Source organism: Otolemur garnettii, unplaced genomic scaffold (genome assembly GCF_000181295.1).
Source record: "Otolemur garnettii isolate 467f Iridium unplaced genomic scaffold, OtoGar3 scaffold00146, whole genome shotgun sequence".
NCBI classification, from domain to species: domain Eukaryota; kingdom Metazoa; phylum Chordata; class Mammalia; order Primates; family Galagidae; genus Otolemur; species Otolemur garnettii.
In genome coordinates this window covers 1406300-1414166 of record NW_003852541.1, presented here as the reverse complement: position 1 = coordinate 1414166, position 7867 = coordinate 1406300, and the positions used below count along the sequence as shown (strand labels likewise).

The 7867-nt window shown below is 41.5% G+C and overlaps 1 pseudogene across 1 annotated transcript; it reads left to right on the top strand.

The window, feature by feature from the left end:
* Positions 1–1461: 1461 nt before the first annotated feature.
* Positions 1462–2233, top strand: LOC100950862 (annotated as a pseudogene). The gene has a single exon (XR_001161664.1). The product of XR_001161664.1 is annotated as a 60S ribosomal protein L7 pseudogene (transcript).
* The last annotated feature ends 5634 nt before the right edge of the window (positions 2234–7867 follow it).

The following is a 7867-nucleotide window of genomic DNA, read 5'->3' as shown; positions in this document are numbered from 1 at the left end:
TTTTTTGAGACAGAGCCTCAAGCTATCCCCCTGGGTAGAGTGCCATGGCATCATGCTCACAGCAACCTCCAACTCCTGGACTCAAGCGAGTCTCTTGCCTCAGCCTCCCAAGTAGCTGGACTATAGGTGCCTGCCACAGTGCCCAGCCATTTTTTGGTTGCAGCCATCATTGTTGTTTGGCGGGCTTGGGCTGGGGAATCGAACCTGCCACCTTAGGTGTATGTGCCTGGCGCCTTAGCTGCTTGAGCCACAGGTGCCGAGCCTAAAAATTTTTTTTTGAGACAGAGTCTCACTATGTCACCCTGAGTAGAGTGCCATGGTGTCACAGCTCACAGCAACCTCAAATTGGGCTTAAGCAAGTCTCTTACCTCAGCCTCCCAAGTAGCTAGGACTACAGGTGCCTGCCACAACGCCCAGCTATTTTTTTTTGTTGTAGTTGTAATTGTTGTTTAGCAGGCCTGGGCTGGGTTCAAACTCATCAGCCCCAGTGCATGTAGCTGGCACCCTAACCACTGAACTATGGGCACTGAGCCAAGTATTACAATTTAAATACAGTTTTTCCTTTCTTAAAATGTGTGTACATTTTCTTGGCACCCTTTTGTATGGACTTCTTATGTGAATTCAAAAAACACTGAACTTAAGTTGGAATGGCTATGAAGCAGCTAGTTTTTTGTGTCTTTAATATTGACCCTAGACAGTTATTTGAATTAGACTATCCTGGCTTCAGGAAATATGAAATATTTGAATGTTTAAATTTCAGACTTGCATTTTATTGCATTCAAATCTAGTCACAGAGATTTACAATGATGTCTTTTTTACACATGAGGTAGGAAATAAGTCCTCATTAATAAGCATACACACTATTTATTACACAGTTTTAGTTGTTGTCCAGGCTTTGTGATGCTCATGTAAATAGTATATGGTATCTTAGGTAGGAATCAGAATTTTCAGGTAAGAACACTTAGAGCTATATGTTATTTAAAATTTCCATACAGACTGAACATTTTCCATTGTCCAGTATATAATTGGAATTAAAATTCACAAAACAACACCTGTCTTTAGCATATTTTTTTATTCCATTAAAAAAGGCTTGTTACTTAGACATCCATAGACAAAAAACTTGGACTTCATCAAAATGAACAATTTTTGCTCTACTTAATACTTTGTTAAATGAATGAAAAGAGAAACTACAGACTGGGAGAAAATATTTGCAAACCGTGTTTCTGATAAAGGACTAGTATCTATAATACCTAAAGAACTATCTAAATTCAATTATAAAATCAAACCATCTAATTAGAAAACAGGCAAAAAGCATAAAGAAACATTTCAGATTAATACCTAAAGAACTATCTAAATTCAATCATAAAATCAAACCATCTAATTAGAAAACAGGCAAAAAACATAAAGAAACATTTCAGATAAAAAAATTAAGCCATGAAAAGATGTTTGACATCACTCTTTTTCCGGCTGGAACCATGGAGGGTGTCGAAGAGAAGAAAAAGAAGGTTCCTGCTGTGCCAGAAACCCTTAAGAAAAAGCGAAAGAATTTCGCAGAGCTGAAGATCAAGCGTCTGAGAAAGAAGTGTGCCCAAAAGATGCTTCGAAAGGCAAGGAGGAAGCTTATCTATGAAAAAGCTAAGCATTATCATAAAGAATACAGGCAGATGTACAGAACTGAGATTCGGATGGCTAGGATGGCAAGAAAAGCTGGCAACTTCTATGTACCTCCAGAACCCAAATTGGCATTTGTCATCAGGATCAGAGGGATCAATGTGTGAGTCCAAAGGTCCGAAAGGTGTAGCTTCTTCTCCTTCGCCAGATCTTCAACAGAACTTTTGCTAAGCTCAACAAGGCTTCCATTAACATGCTGAGGATTGTAGAACCGTATATTGCATGGGGGTACCCAAATCTGAAGTCAGTAAATGAGCTAATCTACAAGCGTGGTTATGGCAAAGTCAATAAGAAACGAATTGCGTTGACTGATAACAGTTTGACTGCACGATCTCTTGGTAAATATGGCATCATCTGCATGGAGGATCTGATTCATGAGGTCTATACTGTTGGAAAACACTTCAAAGAAGCAAATAACTTCTTGTGGCCATTCTAGTTATCATCTCCACGGGGGGTGGGGGTGGGGGAGGGAATGAAGAAAAAGACAACCCACTCTGTAGAAGGTGGAGATGCTGGTAACAGGGAAGACCAAATCAATAGGCTTATTAGAAGAATGAACTAAGGTAGCTGCCCTGATTGTTTTTGTAATCTGGTCAGTTAATAAACAGTGACTGCTTTCAGATTGAAAAAAAAAAAGGTGTTTGACATCGTTAGCCATTGGGGAGATGCAAATTAAAAGCACTATTAAATATCACTATGTGTCTGTCAGAATGGCTGAAGTAAAGATTAGTGACAGCACTGAATGCTGGGGAAGATCCAGGCGAATTGAAGCACTCAGACATTGCTGGGGGGAATGAAAAATGGTACAGCCATTCTGGAAAGCAGTTTGGCAGTTTTTAAAAACCTAACCATGAAATGAAAATATTTCTTTTTTTTTTTTGAGACAGAGCCTCAAGCTGTCCCCTGGGTAGAGTGCCGTGGCATTACAGCTCATGGCAACCTCCAACTCCTGGGCTCAAGCAAGTCGCCTGCCTCAGCCTCCCACGTAGCTGGGACTACAGGCGCCCGCCACAATGCCCGGCTATTTTTTGGTTGCAGCCGTCATTGTTGTTTTGGCGGGTCCGGACTGAGGATTTGAACCTGCCACCTTAGGTGTACGTGGCTGGCGCCTTAGCCGGTTGAGCTATAGGCACCGAGCCAAAATGAAAATATTTCTTACTAAAAATGCCCCCAAACACAAAACTCTACTTAAAAACAGACAAACAACTAAATATGCAACATGACTCAGCAGTTGCACTTGTGGCCATTTATTCCATAGAAATGAAGACTGATGCTCACATAAAAATCTGTATATGTATGTTCATAGCAGCGTTTTCCCATAAAGGTCTGAAACTAGAAACAACCCAGGTGTCCTTTAATGAGTGAATGGCTACACAAACCCTGGTACACCTGTCCTGTGGCTGCTGCTTAGCACTAGAGAATGATATCCTTATTCATTCTTCCAAACTATTAAATAGAAACCACCATCATTCTCTGTCTTTCATCCTGTGTCTCATGGGTCTTCATTTTACATTTCTTTCACATGCATTTTTTTCTCTGTTCTTACAGGACAGCTCTGGTTAACACTTCATCACGCTGCATTTTGAACTGTTGTCATAGCCACTTATTGTTTCTCTATGTATTCCTCATACAGAATACTTTCTGCAATTGATCCTCCCTGTGGCCACTGGAATGATCTTTCCAAAACATAAACGAACTAACTTTTAAAAGATATCCTATGTAACCTGCCAAATAACTGTATGCTTTCTGTTAGAAATTTTATTATTTATCTTTAGGGAACCAAACTGTCTATGTTTTAAGATTAGGTAAGGAGCCTTGGTAGCACCATGTGGAATATGGGCAGAAGTATTGGTGGTTATGAAAGGGACTCATGTCCTGATTCTAATACTGGTTCAATGTCCTTGGAAAAGTTTTGGTTTCATTTTCTTTAAAAACAGAGTTAATGAAACATACTTAACATGTGATGCAAGGCTGTTGGGAGGAGCAAATGAGATGCACGGTGAAAGTGCTTTTCAGTCTTTATAGTATTACATATGGGTGAGAAATGAAACTGTGTAAGTAGCATTTCTGGAATCATTACATGAAAATTTCAAAGAAGACATTCATTGTTCAGCCTAGTGATACTGATGGGTGCCTGTGTTCTGCATACCCATAGCGTGAGTGAGGCCCAGTCCTGCAGGCCTTGGTTTTGTCTTGATGCTGGTAGAAGTGCCCACTAGGGCCCCTTCCCCCCCCACCACCCCCGTCCCAGCTGTGGGCAGAAGGAGGCTCTCTCCTGCCTATATTTGGTGGGATTGTCTCCCAGTGCTGTGGGGACAGGAATGCAGTGAGTTGTGGGGAAGAAAGCTGTCCTCACAGCTTGCTAGTCAGTCTGCGCTCTGGGGGAGGAGAGGAGGGGAGTCATTTCATGGTAAATTGCCAAGGTCTTTCTTAACCCATCTGCTCACAGAAGTGACCAGCATGACAAGTCAAAGATCTGTCAGAGACAGATGGACTGTGTTAGTCCAGTACGTTTATGGCTTTTGTGGGCCCAGAATAGCCAGTGACAGTGGTGCCAGGACTTGATAGCTTTCTGGGGAATGCTGGGTCAGCCAAGGGGCTGAAAAAACTGAGAGGAAGAAAATCTGCTCTTCAGTGCTCTGGTGTGGGAGTGATTTCTGAACAGGGCGGTGCAGAGGGTGTGGAGTGGGATGCCTCCAAAGCACAGCCTGACCGCGTTTTTTAACACATTGACTGCCACACTAAAAACAAATTTTTCCTTGGGGCCATGGTGTTTTATTAGGTCAAGATAGATCAGAGATGTGTGAGTTATATATGCTTCACGAGGCTGTGGCCTCAAAACTAGCATAAGTTAGATGCAACTCACATGGCAGTTAATGTGTTAAATAACTGTCCTAACCTCCTCAGTTATTTTCATCTGTAACCTAATTGCTTACAGCAAAGGTTTCTATGGTAATTAGATAAGACATAACAGGCTTGCAGTAGGTAAAAGCTGGAATTAGGTGGAAGAGGTGGCGTTTGGCACCAAGTATGTGTTCACTCCAGCTGTCTGCAGGGTGAGTGAAGGTCTGAGTGCCAATTGACAGGACTCTTTTGTTGATGCCCCCCCCCCCAATACAATTAGTGTGTCTTATTAGTCTGCTAAATGTGCTGATTGCTGAATTTTCTGCTTTCACTTTTGGTTTCTGAAGAATGGAAAAGGGGTACTTCAGTTACTTTTCCAGTCGATGGCAGAAGGTTCTTTATATCACTTATATATATATGTGTATATATATATATATTTTACTCCTTTGTGTGCTGGATTCTGGAGTGTGGAGTAAGATCTGTTTCTCCACCTCACGCCTCTCACTGAACTCTTATGCATGCTGAGGCCGGAGAGGACAGCTGCCCTGGCCAGTTGGTGGTGGAGCCAGGACCGGCATCCTGGAACCTGATTCCCCACAGAGCTCTGTTTTCTGTATTGTGCTGTTTTTCCCTATTTCCTTCCTTGTTAAAACAGTAAGTCTAAAATGGAGCTGTGCGCTTCTTTGGCAGAGTACTTTACTATGCCAAATGGCTCCGACTCGACTTTTTCTCTCATTCCAGATTCTCATGGCTCAGAGTCAGTCAGTCCCCAGGCTACAGACAGGGAAGGTACAGGAAATTGTTTTGTATGGAACCCTATACCAGAGTATTATTTTTTCACCTGGGGGTTTATTTAGTTTGGTCTGAGATAAATCTCTGATACTGGTTTCTTTATCCTTAAAGCAGAGAGAACTTTAAACTCTTTTGAGGAGGTAGAAGCTGACTTGTCTTACTCAACCTGATCCCCAGTGCTTAGAATCTCAATGAGTGTTTGTTGAACTGAGCTCAAGTGGGAGAGCATCTGAGACAGTGGCTGCAACCCTAGCTGCATCTGGGGGAGACTTGGAAAAAAGCATGTATGCTCACTCGAGACCTGTTGAAACAATCTGCAGGAATGGAGCTAAGGCAACCAGGTTAAAAAAAGAATCCCCAGGTGGTTCTGATAGGGGTATACCCTGAAGGATGAGCAGAACCACAGGTCCAAGGTGGATTGGAGTTCCAGGTAATAGATGCACCTTATGTTTTCATCAGCTTAGTATGGCTTTGGGTACTTTGGGGTGATGAAAAGAATGTTATACAAATAAACTTGGCAAGTACATAAATGTCATATCCCGCGGATACCTACTGCGAAGTATATCTATGAGTTCATTTTAGTCTGATCTCTGATCATTCTGCCTTTTCCTTGCAGAACAATGATTTGGCAGTTAATTATGCAGAACCATGAGTCTAGTTTGATTGGCAGAAAACTCTCCTGGGTACGAACGCTCTCTAGGCATTTATTGAACATTTGTTCATAACAATACTATGCAGGGCAGTTTATAAACATTACTTTAGTCAGGCTGCCTGGGTTTTGCTAACTAGATGTGTCATTTTGGGCAAGTGCTTAAGCTTGTGTAAACCTGACTTTCACCTGGGAAGTGAGAGGACAAGAGGCATTACTGTCTTGCAGGACTGTTCTGAGGATTGAATGAAAATGTGTGTGGAAAGTGCTTAGCTTGGTGCCTAGCACATAGTAAGTGCTCAGTAAAGTTGCTGTTACCACATCATCATCCTTTTTAAATGTATGTATTAGGAGCTAATAATTTGTCACAGGTGATATCTCTTTAGCTTTTGAACCACAGGTGACTTTAGTCTTAACTGGTAGAGTTAATTCACCACTTAAATATTGACCTCTTAAATACCTTGAATTTCAATTGAATGTAGCCACGGGATTTCATAAATGGACCACTACCCACTAAGAGCTGATTTCAATCTCTGTGGGTGAGCAATCCTGGGGCTTTGTTTGTTTCTTTGGTTTCATTTCCTGCCCTGAGCATGTGGCTGTGCATTCCTTTACAGTGAGTTGGGTACTGGGAACCATTTGATTGCAGCTTCATTAGCTCTTCTGGGGATATGATCTTATGCTGTAGGAAGCCCTCAGACTGTGTTATTTGTGTGCTATCCAGACAAGGCTAAATGCTTCCCAGTGGCAACCTGTGCTTTCTTAACATTCTTTCATCAATCTGCTAATATTTTCCTCCTGTTCCTCTTTAGACTATAACTTGTTTTTGAAAAAGGAATGGTGCCCTGTCACTGCTGGGTCCCTAGCAGTTGGTGTCTAGCACATACTAGGTGCTTACTAAAATCTAGCAAATGTGATCTAGCAGAACGCTGGATAAACCCACGAGTGGATATTTAAGCTGCATGGTATGAAAGCTGCATTAGCAAAACTTAGAATTTTGTTAGTGCAAGTGTAAAATGTATTAATAACTTATTTTAGTGATCATTTATTGAGTGTCTCAAAGGCTAGGGGCATTGGGCAGGCCTTTATGAGTGTGCAGTCTGGTGTGGTGGATAGACATGGACAAATGGCCATAAGAGAATGTGGTGAGTCTTAAGATAAAGGGGCACCCCCTTGTGCACTTGGAGCGCAGAGCAAGGTTGTGAGTCGTGAATCTGGGGCTGCACAAAAAACAGTGTAAGTCACTCTTACATATTCGTGCTATTATGATTTTGTGGGCAGCAGTTACTTTGAAATAGGTGCTAAGTAAACTCTACAGTGGCTTTAGTGTGGACCAAGTGGCTTTTGTGTGAGTCTCATTTTTCTTCTTTCCTTCATTAGAAAAAGAAAATACAGGTTGAATATCTCTTATCCAAGATGCTTAGGACCAGAAGTGTTTTTGATTTTTGATTTTTATTTTGGAATATTTGCATTATACTTAAGTTAAACATCTTTAATCTATCTGAAAATCAGAAATCTAAGATGCTCCTCTGAGCATATCCTTTGAACATCAGTTGTACTCAGAGAATTTTGGATTTGGGGTTTTTGGGTTAGGAACACTTAGGCTGTACAGTGCTCCCTGCATTGTTGCGGGAGTTTGGGGCCGTGGATTAGGTCATGGAACCAGGTTATTTTCTCTCATTAGATGGAGTTTAGATTTGTCATTTGTACAAAGAGGGGTTGGTGTCAGGCATTTTTTAGTTCTGACTTTGAGATTCCTCATTTCAATCCATTTTTCTTAGGAGTGGGCAAAGAACATGGTAATTTGGGAATCATTCATCTACATTTATAAGGACTTAGCAGCCTAATTTTGGCTGAAGGTCATCTTTAGTGAGCTCAGGGAGAACTACTATTGGTGGTTTCTGTTTAGCT